Source organism: Arachis hypogaea, chromosome 7 (genome assembly GCF_003086295.3).
Source record: "Arachis hypogaea cultivar Tifrunner chromosome 7, arahy.Tifrunner.gnm2.J5K5, whole genome shotgun sequence".
Taxonomy (NCBI): Eukaryota; Viridiplantae; Streptophyta; class Magnoliopsida; order Fabales; family Fabaceae; genus Arachis; species Arachis hypogaea.
This window is the reverse complement of record NC_092042.1, coordinates 69,673,502-69,691,366: the sequence shown is the minus strand read 5'-3', so window position 1 is coordinate 69,691,366 and position 17,865 is coordinate 69,673,502. Positions and strand designations below refer to the sequence as shown.

The window sequence follows — 17,865 nt, the reverse complement described above, 5'->3', positions numbered from 1 at the left end:
CATAAAGGAGAATATACTATACGCACTTCACCCTCAGGTAGAGATGGATCCACACTAAACCTGGGGTTCAGATCTGGAGGACTATTGGCAGGTGCTCAAACCAGTGTCAATCACATACAGCCTGCCATTGAAGAAATCACTCACAATCAAGGAGAGCAGTAGTACTAGAGTTAATTTAGAAAGACAAAACAACTCCAACTCTCAATTCTATTCCAATCAGTATTTTCTACCCCTTTTGCGTTCATAGTGTCATGATCACCATACTTCAACCAACTCCATATACAACATTACTATTAATTATCCAACAACCTACTAATTCTGCCTGACTAAGACCTGCAAGATAACCATTGCTTGCTTCAAACCACAATTCTCGTGGGATCGACCCTGACTCAATCAGGTATTACTTGGACGACCCAGTGTGCTTGCTGGCACTACCGCTGTATGGAAGTGTGGGGTTTATGTATGCGTGCACCAAGTTTTTGGCGCCGTTGCCGGGGATTGTTGAGTTTGGAAAAACAGCCGGATTGTCTTGCTCCCTAGATCAGGTAATTTTTATTTTTTTTGTTTGAATCCTTTTATTTTTTGTTTTCTTCTTCTTATTTTTCGAAAAAATAAACACCTTTTCAAAAACATTTTTCTTTTCTATATTCAATTTATGTTCTTGTTAAGTCGTTGATTTTTGCAAGAGTATAACTTTAATTTGGGTCTTTTATTTTTATTTTCTTCTTTTTCAAATTTTTGAAAATTTCAAAATCTTTTTCAAAAATATTTTTCTTGAGTTGAAGCCAAAAGATGTTTGATCAAGACATCATAACAATTGAACACTTGTAATTTGACTACGGAATTAAATTACTAAGATGAACAATGAAAATTGAATTCCACCAATAACAATGCATTTGTAAACAAATCCCCATTAACAGCGTATGAAAGGTCATGAAAGATGTTGGTGTTTGGAATTTCAACCTTAAGAACAAGAAAATGTATTGGTAAATTCAACTTGATCCTCATTAAAAGTCATAATTAAAGTTACACATGTTATACAATATGCCAAAGAAGAGGTAAGTTGAAAGCATATGATGGCTATGTCATATGAATCAAACAAGGTTTCATTCAGGCATTTCATCAAACATGTTGTATGAAGGTTTATCAGAGATTTTTCCAAATTTGCAAAGCCTCTGATACACCTTTTGTATTTGATCAAAAATGCACACTAGCATTTGAAACACAGAAAAGAGAGCTTTCCTTAGCACCTATCATTGCCCCACCTGATTGGAATTTGCCTTTTAAACTGATGTATGATGCATTAGACTTTACTGTTGGGACAGTGCTTGGACAGAGGAAAGGCAAGTTAGTGTATGTTATATATTATACCAGCAAGGATTTGAATGAAACTCAAAGGAATTATACCACAATTGAGAAGGAACTACTAGCAATAGTGTTTGCATTTGACAAATTTAAATCATATCTCATTGGATCTAAAGTTATTGTCTTCACTGATCATGCAGCACTAAAATATTTACTTGCAAAAGAAGAGTCAAAACCAAGACTGATAAGGTGGATTTTGTTATTGCATGAATTAAACATTGAGATTAAAGACAAGAAGGGAGTGGAGAACAAAGTAGCAGATTATTTGTCCCGAAGTCCTTGTGAAGAGGGTGGTACCCACAAATCAAGTGTCAATGAATTCTTTCCTGGTGAGTGATGAGCGGATATTTTATACGCTTTTTGGGGGTAATTTCATGTAGATTTTAGTATGTTTTAATTAGTTTTTAGTAAAATATTATTAGTTCTTAGGCAAAAATCATATTTCTGGACTTTACTATGAGTTTGTGTATTTTTCTGAGATTTCAGGTATTTTCTGGCTAAAATTGAGGGAGCTGAGCAAAAATCTGAGTTAGGCTGAAAAAGGACTGCTGATATTGTTGGATCCCGACCTCCCTGCACTCGAAATGGATTTTATGAAGCTACAGGAGTCCAATTGGCACGCTCTCAATGGCGTTGGAAAGTAGACATCCAGGGCTTTCTAGCAATATATAATAGTCTATACTTTGCACGAAGATAGACGACGTAAACTGGCGTTCAACGCCAGTATCATGCTACTGTCTGGCGTCCAGCGCCAGAAACAGGTTACAAGTTGGAGTTCAACGCCAGAAACAGGTTACAACCTGGCGTTGAATGCCCAAAACAGCCCCAGAAACGTGAGAAGCTTAAGTCTCAGCCCCAGCACACACCAAGTGGGCCCCAGAAGTGGATTTCTGCACCATCTATCATAGTTTACTCATTTTTTGTAAACCTAGGTTACTAGTTTACTATTTAAACAACTTTTACAGATTAACTCTGTACCTCATGATATTTTCAGATCTGAATTTTATACACTTTGACGACATGAGTCTCTAAACTCCATTGTTGGGGGTGAGGAGTTCTGCAGTGTCTCAATGAATTAATGCAATTGTTTCTATTTCATTCAAACGTGTGTGTGTTCCTATCTAAGATGTTCATTCGTGCTTAATTGTGAAGGAGGTGATGATCCGTGACACTCATCACCTTCCTCAATCCATGAACGTGTGTCTGACAAACACCTCCGTTCTACATCAGATTGAATAAGCATCTCTTAGCTTCCTTAATCAGAATCTTCGTGGTATAAGCTAGAACTGATGGCGGCCATTCTTGAGGATCCGAAAAGTCTAAACCTTGTCTGTGGTATTCCGAGTAGGATTCAAGGATTGAATGGCTGTGACGAGCTTCAAACTCGCGATTGCTGGGCGTGATGACAAACGCAAAAGGATCAATGGATCCTATTCCAACATGATCGAGAACCAACAGCTGATTAGTCGTGCTGTGACAGAGCATCTGGACCATTTTCACTGAGAAGATGGGAAGTAGCCACTGACAATGGTGACACCCTACATACAGCTTGCCATGGATGGAACTTTACAAACAATTGAGTTGAATATTACATTGCAGAAATTCAGAGGACAAAGCATCTCCAAAACTCCAACATATTCTTCATTAATAAAGTAACAATTCCTTATTCCAAATACTTTTACTTCTTACAATTAAATCCAATTAATCTTATTGGCATCCTGACTAAAATTAATAAAATAAACATAGTTTGCTCCAAAACAATAATCTCTGTGGGATCGACCCTTACTCACGTAAGGTATTACTTGGACGACCCAGTGCACTTGTTGGTTAGTTGTACGGATTACAAATTCGTGCACCAGTGAGCAGTTAATGCTGGTTCATAAGGCACCCTGGTTCGCAGACATTGCCAATTTTAAAGCCACTGGGGAGGTGCCTTTAGAATTCAACAAGCATCAAAGAAGGAAGATCATTAATGATGCAAGATACTTTATCTGGGATGAACCATATCTCTTCAAGAAATGTTCAGATGGAGTGCTCAGAAGATGCATATCAGAGGAAGAAGGAAGGGAAATCCTATGGAGCTGTTATAGCTCTGGCTACGGGGGACATTTTGGAATAGAAAGGACTGCAGCTAAGGCTCTACAATGTGGATTCTTCTGACCCGCACTTTTTAAAGATACAAGAGAAATGGTACAGCACTGCAATGAATGCTAGAGAGTAGGAAATCTACCCAAAAGAAATGAAATGCAACAACAATTCATTTTAGAGCTTGAGTTATTTGACGTATGGGGATTGACTTCATGGGTCCCTTCCCAACCTTATACTCAAATAAGTACATCCTAGTGGCAGTAGACTATGTATCTAAGTGGGTGGAGGCCATTGCAACCCCAACAAATGACAATAAAGTGGTCCTGAACTTCCTCAGAAAGAATGTCTTTAGTAGGTTTGGAGTTCTTAGAGCACTTATCAGTGATGGAGGAAGCCATTTCTGCAATAGACCATTGAAGACTCTACTCTTGAGATATGGAGTAAAGCATAAGGTGGCCACACCTTATCACCCCCAAATAAGTGGCCAAACAGAGGTGTCCAATAGAGAGTTAAAATGGATCTTAGAGAACACTGTGGGGCTTCAAGAAAGGACTGGTCGAAATAGCTGGACGATGCTCTTTGGGCATATAGGACAGCCTTCAAAACACCAATAGGGATGTCCCCGTATCAACTGGTGTATGGGAAGAATTGTCTCCTGCCATTAGAGCTTGAACACAAGGTTTTTTGGACTCTCAAGTTGTTGAATTTTGATAGCCAAGCTGCTGTTGAAAGGAGACTCTTACAACTGCAAGAATTAGAAGAATTCAGATCCCAAGCCTATGAAAGTGCCAAAATGTACAAGGAAAAGGCAAAGGAAAAACACGACCTCAAGATGGCACCAAGAAGCTTTGAGGAGGGTCAGAAAGTGCTACTTTACAACTCCAAGCTTAAATTTTTCCCTGGGAAATTAAGATCAATGTGGTCTAGCCCTTTCCTTATCACCAAGGTTTCTCCTTATGGACATATAGAACTTATGAAAGAAAAATCACGGGAGAACTTCACTGTGAATGGACAAAGGCTCAAACACTACTTGGGTGACATGGGGGTAGATTCCAAGATAAAATATAGACTCAACTGATAGAGCTGACCATCAAGCTAGTGATGAAAAAAGAGCGCTTGTTGGGAGGCAACCCAACCAAAGGTAGTTTTCTTTTTGTAGTCATTTCAATAAAAGAGTTAAGGAAATTTCTCTGTATTGCAAGGAGCTAAATTTGGTGTTGCACACCAAAACAATCCAAGGGTGAATGTGTAATTCTAAGTTTGGTGTCCCACCACGAATTTCATTAAGAACATATTGCACCCTTAGCATGATTAGTGTTAGCTCCAAACAATCAGAGAAATGACTCAAAAGTGTTTGTTTTCTAGTATCTAGTTTATAGTTGTTCTCTAGTTCATAGTTTACTCTCTTGATAAAAGTACTTGAGGTTTTCTGCATAAACTCAAATTGCTACAAGAAATTAAGTTTGGTGTTCACACACCAATTTAAGTTCAAAAGCCTACAAACATGCATGCATGCTAACAATCTCTTAAGTGCTTGAGGAACAAGCAACTTCCAATGACTTGCAGGAATTCACTTTATCTCTTGGAAGGAATACACACCATCAGCTAAAAATAAAAAGATGGACATTAAAGTCAATGATGGTGATAATAGAGAGGAAGCGACTAGGCTTTAAGAGGTTGTATTGTTGCTTAACTCATTCCACTTTAGAATGTGTAAGTTGGAAGTCTGAATGTGCCCATGTTAAGAGTTAACTTGTAGTCATTAAGTCATTTTGTGTGTTTAAGTTTGCAATACGTATGCTAGCCTAGGTGTGTGTGCTTTCACTTTCACTTGTTAAATTCTTGTCTTGTCCCCTAAGTCTTTTCAATTTCAATAAAAGAAATGTTTGAACAAGAAGTGGAATAGTTCCTTTTTAGCAAGAAGTGAAACAACAGTAAGTGGTAGCATATATGTTTGATTGTGTAGTAGGTCACTCATAATGAATAAAGGATAGATTGCTCACCTTTTAGTAAACACTAGCATGCTGTCTATGAATCTTAGTAAATAAAAGACCTTGGATAAAAGAAAAACAAACAAAAAGAAGGAAAACGAAAAGCCAAAAGTGGCAGCAAAAACAAAATAAAGCAAGGAATAAGGCTAGACACCAATAGTTTGTACCTTAAGACATATGCCTGTGGTGTCTTTGTACTATGATCTGCTTGGATGATTAGGTTCTATGGAGTGCTTTAACACTTGATAACCTGGGTTACCTAACCCGGGATTATCAACCAAAAGTCCATTATCAAGAGCAACCTAGTTACAAGACATTTAGTAACCCAAAGAGGTGTTGGGCATTAATGTTCTAAGAAGAATTGTGAGCCAAGTGTCTGTAGTGAATATGTGTTGAGTGCAAATAAGGTAAGAAACTACTACAACACATGACACTGAGCTAAAGCTTACACGGAAAGAAAATAAAGAAAAGTAATTACCAAGGATGAGTGAATAATAAGAGGTCATAACAGTATGTTAATTGATGCTTGAAGGAGACATTTTATGCCTAAAGATCAATAAGAAGTGAGCTATTGCATTTTCTACATAAAACCCCATGAACTAATAATAACGACTTGCTGACATGAACATCCCTTCTGTTTCATTCTTTCTTCTTCATAATTCAGTACTTGCTTAGGGACAAGCAAGATTTAAGTTTGGTGTTGTGATGTGGTATGCAAAATTCTGATTCACATTTTTCACAACTCCGCATAGCTGACCAGCAAGTGCACTGGGTCGTCCAAGTAATACCTTATGTGAGTAAGGGTCGATCCCACGGAGATTGTCGGCATGAAGTAAGCTATGGTCATCTTGTAAATCTCAGTCAGGCGGATTCAAATGGTTATGAGGTTTGATAGTAAAAAGAACAATAAAACATAAAATAAAATAAAGTCACTTATGTAATTCCTTGGTGAGAATTTCAGATAAGCCTTTGAAGATGCTTTGTTGCCTCTGAACCTCTACTTTCCTACTGTCCTCATCCAATCATGTATACTCCCTTCCATGGCAAGCTGTACGTTGGTGGATCACCGTTGTCAATGGCTACCATCCGTCCTCTCAGTGAAAACATGTCCTCTATGATTTCCTGCATGGCTAATCAGCTGTCGGTTCTCGATCATGTCAAAAAAGAATACATTTATTCTTTTGCACACTGTCACTGCGCCCAACAATCATGAGTTTGAAGCTCGTCACAGTCATCTCATCCAGATCCTACTCGGAATACCACAGACAAGGTTTAGACTTTCTGGATCTCAAGAATTCTGTCAATTGGTTCTAGCTTATACCACGAAGGTTCTAACGTCATAGATTCAAATGCCCTGTTGTCAGGAGAGGTGATTCAGATCCGTGGGTTAGAGACCAAAGAGAATATACTTCAGTTGTCGTCCAATAACTACTTGAACATCATGTAGACTGCTTTGTGATTGTCAGGCACGTGGATCTTGGCTAAGCAAGTAACGAAGATTGAGTGATTGTCACAGATCACCCCTTTATTCTGACTTAACTGAATTAAGTACAAGATTATATCTTGGAGGAGAAGTAGGCGTGAATTGAATAGAAAAATAATAATACTTGCATTAATACTCGAGGAACAGTAGAGCTCCTCACTTTAATCTATGAGGTGTAGAAACTCTGCCGTTGAAAATACATAAGAACAAAAGGTCTAGGCATGGCCGAATGGCCAGCCTCCAAAAAGGGTTCGAAGAACTCCCAAAAGGTCAAAGACTCCAAATACAATAGTAAAAAGTGCTATTTATACTAAACTAGTAAACTAGGTTTACAGAAAATGAGTAGATAGTGTAGAAATCCACTTCCAGTGCCCACTTGGTATGTGTTTAGGCTGAGCCTTGAAGTTTTCACATGCATAGGCCATTCTTGGAGTTAAACGCCAGCTTTGGTGCCAGTTCTGGCATTTTACTCCAGAAAATGGTCTCTAATGGGCATTTTGACGCCAGTTTGAGCCATCAAATCTCGGGAAAAGTAGGGATTGTTATACATTGCTGTAAATCCCAAGATGTCTACTTTCCAACACAATTGAGAGTGCGCCAAATGGGTTTTTGTAGCTCCAGAAAATTCACTTCGAGTGCAGGGAGGTCAGAATCCAATAGCATCTGCAGTCCTTTCTCAGCCTCTGAATTAGATTTTTGCTCAGGTCCCTCAATTTCAGCTAGAAAATATCTGAAATCACAGAAAAACACACAAACTCATAGTAAAGTCCAGAAATATGATTTTTGCATAAAAACTAATAAAAATATATTAAAAAGTAACTAAAACATACTAAAAACTACCTAAAAACAATGCCAAAAAGCGTATAAATTATCCGCTCATCACAACACCAAACTTAAATTGTTGCTTGTCCCCAAGCAACTGAAAATAAAATAGGATAAAAAGAAGAGAATATACAATAAATCCCAAAATATCAATGAAGCTTAGTTCTAATTAGATGAGCGGGACTTGTAGCTCTTTGCTTCTGAACAGTTTTGGCATCTCACTTGATCCTTTGAAATTCAGAATGATTGGTATATATAGGAACTCAGAATTAAGATATTGTTATTGATTCTCCTAGTTCAATATGTTGATTCTTGAACACAGCTACTTATGAGTCTTGGTCGTGACCTTAAGCATCTTGTTTTTCAGTATTACCACCGAATACATAAATGCCACAGACAAATAACTGGGTGAACCTTTTTAGATTGTGACTCAACTTTGCTAGAGTCCCCAGTTAGAGGTGTCCAGAGTTCTTAAGCACACTCTTTTTGCTTTGGATCACAACTTTAACCACTCAGTCTCAAGCTTTTCACTTGGACCTTCATGACACAAGCACATGGTTAGGGACAGCTTGATTTAGCCGCTTAGGCCAGGATTTTATTCATTTGGGCCCTCCTATCCATTAATGCTCAAAGCCTTGGATCCTTTTTACCCTTGCCTTTTGGTTTAAAGGCTATTGACTTTTTTTGCTTGCTTTTTTTTCTTTTTTTTCTTTATTTTTTGCATATTTTTCGCAAGTTTTTTCTTTTTCACTGCTTTTTCTTGCTTCAAGAATCAATTTTATGATTTTTTAGATTATCAATAACATTTCTCTTTTTTCATTATTCTTTCAAAAGCCAACAATTTTAACATTTATAAACTTCACTATCAAAAAAAATATGCACTGCTCAAGCATTCATTCAGAAAACAAAAAGTATTGCCACCACATCAAAATAATTAAACTAATTTCAAGATAGAATTCGAAATTCATGTACTTCTTGTTCTTTTGCAATTAGAAACATTTTTCATTTAAGAAAGGTGAATGATTTATGGGACATTCATAACTGCAAGGCATAGACACTAGACATTAATGATCATGTAATAAAGACACAAACATAGACAAAACATAAAGCATATGGAATGAAAAATAGAAAAACAAATAACAAGGAAATTAAAGAACGGGTCCACCTTAGTGACGGCGTCTAGTTCTTCCTCTTGAAGATCCTATGGAGTGCTTAAGCTCCTCAATGTCTCTTCGTTGCCTTTGTTGCTCCATATTGGAACTCAAATCCCCTAAAGAGGTGTTGAGTTGCTCCTAGTAGTTGTGTGGAGGAAAATGCATCCCTTGAGGCATCTCGAGGATTTCTTGATGAGGGACTTCCTCATGCATTTGTTGAGGTCCATGAATGGGCTCTCTTGTTTGCTCCATTCTCTTTTTAGTGATGGGTTTGTCCTCTTCAATGAGGATGTCTTCCTCTATGACAATTCTGGCTAAATTGCATACGTGACAGATGAGATGAGAAAATGCTAACCTTGCTAAAGTGGAGGGCTTGTCAGCCACCTTGTATAGTTCTAGAGGTATGATCTCATGAACTTCCACTTCCTCTCCAATCATGATACTATGGATCATGATAGGCCGATCCACAGTTACTTCAGATCGGTTGCTAGTAGGAATGATAGAGCGTTGAATGGGCTCCAACCATCCTCGAGCCACATGTTTAAGGTCCGGCCTTCTTAGTTGAACCGACTTGCCTTTGGAATCTCTCTTCCATTGAGCTCCTTCAACACAGATGTCCTTGAGGACTTGGTCCAACCTTTATTCAAAGTTGACTCTTCTAGTGAAAGGATGAGAATCTCATCTCATGATTGGCAAGTTGAACGCCAATCTCACATTTTTCGGACTGAAATCTAAGTATTTCTCCCGGACCATTGTGAGCCAACTCTTCGGGTCCGGGTTCATACTTTGGTCATGGTTCTTAGTGATCCATGCATTAGCATAGAACTCTTGAACAATTAAGATTCCAACTTGTTGAATGGGATTAGTGAGAGCTTCCCATCCTCTTCGCCAAATCTCATGTCGGATCTCCGGATATTCGCTCCTTTTGAGCTTGAAGAGGACCTCGGGGATCACCTTTTTCTTGGCCACAACTTCATAGAAGTGATCTTGATGGGATTTTGAGATGAATCTTTCCATCTCCCATGACTCAGAGGTGGAAGCAATTGCCTTCCCTTTCCTCTTCCTTGAGGTTTCTCCGGCCTTAGGTGCCATTAATGATTATGGAAAATTAAAAAGCAAGGCTTTTTCCCATACCAAACTAAGAGGTTTGCTCATCCTCGAGCAAAAAAAGAAAGAAGAGAGTAGAAGAAGAAGAGAGGTGGGAGATAGAGGCGTGAGAGGGTTTCGACCAAGGTGGAAAGAAGTGTTTGTAATGTGTGAAAGTGGAGGAGTAAGTGAGGGGTATATATAGGGTAAGAGAAGGGGTGGGTTCATATAAAGTTGGGTAGGTTTAGGAGGAAAATGGTTTGAATTTGAATGGTAAGGTCGGTGGGGTTTTATGATGGGTTTTTGGGAATTAGGGGATGGATGTGAGTGGTGATGTGTGGAAAACGATCCAACACAAAACTCACCGGCAAGTGTACCAGGTCGCATCAAGTAATAAAACTCATGGGAGTGAGGTCGATCCCACATGGATTGAAGGATTGAGCAATTTTAGTTTAGTGGTTGATTTAGTCAAGCGAATCAAGTATTGGTTGAGTGATTTTGTATCCAACAGTAAGTAAATAACAGGAAATGTAAAGGGAGAGGGATGGATTGCAAAAATTAAAGAGAACTGAAAGTAAAGATGCTGAATCTTAAAGAACAAGAAATTTAAATGACTGAAACTTAAAGTGCAAGAAATGTAAATTGCAGTAACTTAAAGTGCAAGAAATATAAATTGCTTGAATGGAAAAGGGATTTGAGGACTGGGATTTCAGAATTCAAACAAGGGAAATTAAATTGCAACAATTAACTAAACAAGAGATGAATTGAAATAGACTAGATCTCAAACAGAAATGGAAATTAAATATGCAGTAGGGGTTCACAGAAGAACCAAAAGGAAAATGAGATCTCAGGGCTCTAGAGACTAGATAGCAGAGTCTAGATCTCAATTGCCTTCCCAGATTCAAGTTCACAAAGCAATTAACAAGAAATTAAAGATTGAAGCGGTAAAAGAAATTGGATTCAACTCAATTATGCAGAAGGGAAATTAAAGAGATCTTGAATGGAGATTGAGACAGAAATTCCTCAATTCTTCACACCCAAGACTCAAACAAGAAAAGTAAAAAGTGCTCAAGCAAGAATGAGGAAGAAGAGAGATCAATTCTCCTCCCCAATTCTCTGAAATCTCAGTTCCTAGCTCTCAGTGAAGTCTCCAAGAGAAGGTTCAAAAGTCAAAATAAAAGAAAAGATTCAAAGCTCAAAAGAAAGGTCCTAATTACATCAAACTATCTCCTATTTATACACTTTCTGTTCTTGGATCTTGGGATTTGGATGGGCTTTTGATTTGGTGAAGAAATGAATTAAATTGGATTTTTAATCCAATTTTCAGCCCATGAAAAATTGGCTTCCAGGAGGCTGCCCTGCCCTTGTGGAGGGCAGGGCAGAAAATTGTGCGTGCGGCCCTTGGTGCGTGCGTGTTGGTGCTGCAGGATGCTGCCCTGCCCTTGTGGAGGGCAGGGCAGAGTTTTTTTGGTGCGCCAGATTCTGCCCCTGCGTGCGTGCTTGCTGGCCGAGACTCCTTGGTGCGCCAGATTCTTGTGCGCTGGCCGTGCACCACAAAATGCTGCCCTGCCCTCGCGGAGGGCAGGGCAATGTTTCCAAAAGTGAAGCCCCGCGTTCGAAACTCGGTGGAGGCACACGCTACTTCTTTTCCTTGGTTTTCTTGGCACCAAAGTAAGGCCTAGTTCCTTGCTTCCTCATGGTGCCAAGTTCGATCCTTGTGGCAAGCATTGGTAAGCTTTTTCCTTGAATTTATTTCTTTGATGAGCCCGATATTGCTCTTGAGGAGGGCAGGGCAGAGTTTTTGTTCCCTTTGGTCCTTGGCATCAAATTGTGCTCTACCCTTGTTGTGGGCAGGGCAGTGTTGCTTCTCAAAACTTGTTTCATTATGTTGCCCTCCTGGAGGATAGTGTGCCCTTGTGGAGGGCAATGTTTGCTTCCTCCCTTTCATGCGCCACACTTCTTATCTCTTGGGCCACGCTTTCTTAAGCCACGTTTTTCCTTTTTTTTCTTTCTTTCTTCACCTACAAGAAACCAAAACAACCACTCAAAGTATCTCTAAATTCATAAGGTTTATAATTCATTAAAAATCAATTAATTCTTGCTCAAACCTCATGATTTAGCATCAATTTAATGGTAGTTGCTTGATTTAAAGAAGTTATGTATTTTTATTCCAAATCACTTACTTAGGATGCAAGAAAGTGCATAAAGACTAATAAAACAAGTGAAATTAGCTTGAAAAATGGGTATATGATGACTTGTCATCAAGTGGTGTTTTGGGTAGAGTGTCATAGAGAGGTGTAAAGAGGAGAGAGAGTGAGGTGGGGGAGGTAGGGATCCTGTGGGGTCCACAGATCCTGAGGTGTCAAAGATTTTTCATCCCTGCACTTCCTTGGTGTTAAACGCCGTCTGTGTGCAATTCCTGGCATTTAAACGCCAGGCTGTTCCCCTTTTCTGGCATTAAATGCCAGTCTACCTACTAGTTCTGGCGTTTAACGCCTAGAATTATACCAGGCTGGGTGTTAAACGACCATTTTGGTATCCTTATTGGCGTTTAAACGCCAGTAAGCTCGTCCTCCAGGGTGTGCTATTTTTTATGCTGTTTTTTATTTCGCTTTAATTTTTGCAGTTGTTTTTGTGACTCCACATGATCATCATCCTAAAGAAAACATAAACTAACATAGATAAATAAATAAAATTAGGTTGCCTCCCAATAAGCGCTTCTTTAATGTCAATAGCTTGACAATGAGCTCTTTTCAGAGCTTCACAATTGTTTAGAGCATGATTGTGGACTTCCAACACCAAACTTAGAGTCTGAGTGTGAGGCCTCTGCTTGACTCTGTATGGAGATAATTGGATAAAGCCTTTCATGCTTCTTCTCCATGCTTACAGAGGAAGATCCTTGAGCCTTAAACAAAAGGTAGTACTCATTCAACTAAAGGACTAACTCTCCTCTGTCCACATCAATTACAGCCTTTGATGTGGCTAGGAAGGGTCTTCCAAGGATGATGGATTCATCCTTATCCTTCCCAATGTCTAGGATTATGAAGTCAGCAGGGATGTAAAGGCCTTCAACTTTCACTAAGACATCCTCTACAAGTCTATAAGCCTTTTTCATCGATCTGTCTGCCATCTCAAATGAGATTTTTGCATCTTGTACCTCAAAGATTCCTAGTTTCTGGTTGATGCCTGACCCCAGGTCACACAGAGCCTTCTCAAAGGTCATGGTGCCAATGGTGCAAGGTATTAAGAACCTTCCAGAATCCGGTTTCTTTTGAGGTATCTTCAGCTGAACCAAGGCGTTTAGTTCATTAATGAGCAATGGAGGTTCATCCTCCCAAGTCTTATTACCAAATAACTTGGCATTTAGCTTTATGATTGCTCCTAAATACTGAGCAACTTGCTCTTCAGTAATGATTTCATCTTCTTCAAAAGAAGAATATTCATCAGAGCTCATGAATGGCAAAATTAAGTTCAGTGGAATCTCTATGGACTCTGTATGAGCCTCAGATTCTTTTGGTTCCTCAATAGGGAACTCCTTGTTGGTCAGTGGACGTCCCTTGAGGTCTTCCTCATTGGGAATCACTGCCTTTTCACTCTCTCCAGGTTCGGCCATTTTGGTTATAGTTATGGCCTTACACTCTCTTTTGGGATTCTCTTTTGTATTGCTTAGGAGAGTACTATGAGGAGTTCCAGTAACTCTTTTACTCAGCTGACCCACTTGTGCCTCCAAATTTTTCATGAAGGACCTTGTTTCATTCATGAAACTGAGAGTGATCTTAGATAGATCAGAGACTATGTTTGCTAAGCCAGAGAGGCTCTGCTCAGAATTCTCTGTCTGTTGCTGAGAAGATGATGGAAAAGGCTTGCTATTGCCAAACCTATTTCTCCCACCATTATCGTTGTTGAAGCCTTATTGAGGCTTCTGTTGATCCTTCCATGAGAAATTTAGATGATTCCTCCATGAAGGATTATAGATATTTCCATAGGATTCTCCCATGTAATTTACCTATTCCATTACAGGATTCTCAAGGTCATAAGCTTCTCCTTTAGAGGAGGCTTCTTTAGCACTGCCAGATGCAACTTGCAATCCAGTCAGATTCTGAGAAATTATATTGACTTGCTGAGTCAATATTTTGTTCTGAGCCAATATGGCATTCAGAGTATCAATCTCAAGAACTCCTCTCTTCTGAGTCGTCCTATTGTTCACATGATTTCTTTCTAAAGTGTACATGTACTGGTTATTTGCAACTATCTCAATGAGTTCCTGGGTTTCTACAGGTGTTTTTAGATGAAGGGATCCGTCAGTAGAATGGTCCAATGACATATGTGACATTTCAGACAGACCATCATAGAATATACATATGATGCTCCATTCTGGAAACATGTCAGAAGGACACCTTTTGGTTAATTGCTTGTATCTTTCCCAAGCTTCATAGAGGGATTCACCTTCCTTCTGTCTGAAGGTTTGGACATCCACTCTAAGCTTACTTATCTTTTGAGGTGAAAAGAATTTGGTCAAGAAGGCATTGACTAACTTTTTCCAAGAGTTCAGGCTTTCTTTAGGTTGTGAGTCCAACCATGTTCTAGCTCTATCTCTCACAGCAAAGGGGAAAAGCATAAGTCTGTAGACCTCGGGATCAACCCCATTGGTCTTAACAGTATCACAGATCTGCAAGAATTTAGTTAAGAAAATGATGAGGATCTTCTGATGGAAGTCCATAAAACTTGTAGTTCTGCTTCATTAGAGAAACTAATTGAGGCTTAAGCTCAAAGTTGTTTGCTCCAATGGCAGGAATTGAGATACTTCTTCCATAGAAGTTGGAAGTTGGTGCAGCATAGTCACCAAGCATCTTCCTTGCATCTCTTGCATTGTTGTTGGGTTCGGCTGCCATGTCTGCTTCTTTTTTGAAATTCTCTATAAGGTCCTCTCTAGAGTGTTGTGCTTTAACTTCTCTTAGCTTTTTCTTCAGAGTCCTATTTTATAACAATTTTTTTTTTCAAAATGTTAAACATTTTAAGAATAAAAAAAATTATGTATATATTTTTTTAAAATAATTTTATTTTGTAACATCCTGCATTTTTGAAAATCTAAATATAAATAAATTGTGATTTTAACTTATTAAGTTTAAACTTTATAATTTTAGAAATTATTTTATTAGAAATAATTAAATAGATTTGGAGATAATTTCATTATAAATTAATTAAGATTCTTAAGTAATTTTATTATAATTGAATATTTTGCGTAATTTTAGTAATTGAAAAATAAAAAAGAATTGTATAGCTTAATTTAAGTAACTTTTATCAAGAAAAAGTCATGACTTATTATTAACTTAAACTTCTTATTTTATAAACTAATCTATTAAGAATAATTAAATTAGTTTTATTAATATTTGGAGTTTAATTAATTAATATTTTTGTGCAAATTTTATAATTGGTTATTTGAAATTAAAATTCAATAATAGAAGTTTTATACAATTTAGTTTAAAAAATTTTATAATTGGTTATTCTTGTGCAAATTTTATAATTGGTTATTTTTATAAAATTGTATAAAATTGTATAATACTTCTGTTAGGGTTCGTTGCCGCCACCTTTGCCAACACCGACGAGCCCGAAGAGAGAGATAGGAGTTCGCAAAGAAGAGAGACGTGACGGGGATGATAGGGGCTCGTATCGCTGTTGTCGTTGCTGGAGACGGAGGTTCCCGTCGATCTGCACGCCGCTGTTGCCATCGAAAACCACTGCTGAAGCCACTATGCCATGGTGGTTGCTACTGGAGCTATATGCTACTGCCGTTGGGGCCAGTGATGGAGGTGTTATTGCAGACTCTATTTCAGTTTAGGTCCTTCACTCCTTTAACTTGTTCTACTTCTATTTTTACTTTATGGTCATCTTAATTTTACTACCTTGTCTCCATTCTATTCTTTGTCAGTTACCAAAATTTTGAATTATTATTGTTGCTGTTGGAGAGGGCTGTCAGGATTACCATTCTAGTTCTAATGTCACTGCCACCGCTACTGCTAGGAGAGTGAAGAGTCATCAGAAATCCTACTACTATTGTCGAGTTCATTATTAAGGCGACATCGAGGTAGGGGGTTTAACTTAAATGACTTTAATTTTAGAATGTCTATAAAATTTATTGAATGACTACAAATAGGTTTAATTTTTATGAGTAATTGATTGGTTATGTGGATATTGAATTGTGGCTGAAAATGTGATTGAGCTTGTGGTTTTTGTGAAATAGATTGATTGCGTGTGAATTACGAATTGTTGATGAGCGATTGAATGCTGAATCTTGATGGATTGTATTAGTTGATTACTGTTGAGCTGGTTATTAAATATGTTGGTATGGTGGTAGAATTGGTTGGTGATTGTTTTGAAGTTAATTTTGAGAAATATTGAAATTTAAACTTGAAATGCTAAACTTTATGTTGAAAATTAGAGTTTTGAAATGAAACGGCAACTTTGAAAGTGCACCAGCAACTTAATAGAGATTGGAATAGTATGAGACTAAAATCTAAGCAAACTACAACAAGTATAGTTATTAATATTCAATTTTGAAGATTTCGTATTAACTAGAGAGTTAGTTATGATTTTTCAAAGTTGAATAGTAAAATCTGATTTTTTGCATTACTTTAAAACGGAGTTAGAAACTTTGAAAATCTATAACTAATTATGTAATGATCAGAATTGTATGAGACCAAGTCTGAGTTAACCTTGGGAATATAAGAAACTAAACTGAAAAATTTGAGATCTTTTTGTTAAATATACAATTTATGGAGAATTTTTAAAGTTAGGTTGTTAAATCTGTCCTACAACAGAAAAGGTCAAACAGGGCAGCAACTTGTTTGTCTTGCTGCAACTTCTACGAGCTGAGTTTTGGAGTAAAACTAATTTTGCTATAAAAATTGATTAACTTAGTTTATTGCTCTAAAACTTCAGAATTTTAGGAGTTAAGGATTGGAAGTTGTGAATTTTTGAATATTGATGGTCAAACCTGGAAAGAAACATATTTCAGCAAGCTATGCATCAGCTTCCAATGCTTGTAACTCTTAGAATTGAACAGCAATTGGATTGCAACTAAGACACACTTGTTTCTGGATGAGCTAGGAGTTTTCAAACCAAAATTTAGCTTAATTGGAGTTTTGTAATAAAAGTTATTCAAATTGAAAGGTACTAAGCTTGTTGGCTTCTAAAAGAGATTCTGACTCATTTTTACTTAATTTCCAGGTTATGTAACTTCTTTATTAAAAATGGTATTAACCCAAAACTAATTGAAAAAGAAACCTGGATGAGTGAAGTTGAACCATATTAATTTTTAAGGTCATTGGATTTAATTTAGATTTTACACTGAATTTTGAATATCACATGTTGCTGTTGTTTTCTGGTTTTACGCACTGCAGAATAGTCACGGTTTTTTCTCTATTTCTAAGGCTAGAGAAATCAGAAAATTATGATCTTTGGTTTGTTAGAAAGCTTATTTCAAGATGAACGTCTGGACATAAAGTTTACGCAATTCCGAGTTTATTTGCTATATTAAAAATAGGAAAGAAGATAGAGTGGTAAGAATGTCTTAGTAACAGTTATGAGTTCATAAAATTAAAGATTAACCTTAGCGTTATATGGCTGATTCAATGTTAGAATTTGTTTGATTCTGAATTAATTTGACACTGGAAATGGTTGAAAAGAGTTTGGTAAATTGTTTGGTTGGGACCCATAAGAGTGCTTAAGTCTTATTTTCAGAAGAGATCATGTCCGAATTTTTATTAAAGTATAAGGATTTATTTTATGACATTTTACTTGTGTCATAGTTGAGAAATGACAAATGTTCTATTATTTGGTTTGATAAATTTGGTTGTGTATTGACTGAGAAATAAGT

The 17,865-nt window shown here is 37.5% G+C and overlaps 1 non-coding gene across 1 annotated transcript; it reads left to right on the top strand.

The window, feature by feature from the left end:
* The first annotated feature begins 14,371 nt into the window (after positions 1 to 14,371).
* Positions 14,372 to 14,475, top strand: LOC112704716 (small nucleolar RNA R71). The gene has a single exon (XR_003155326.1). It is a non-coding gene; the product is annotated as a small nucleolar RNA R71 (small nucleolar RNA).
* Positions 14,476 to 17,865: the final 3,390 nt, after the last annotated feature.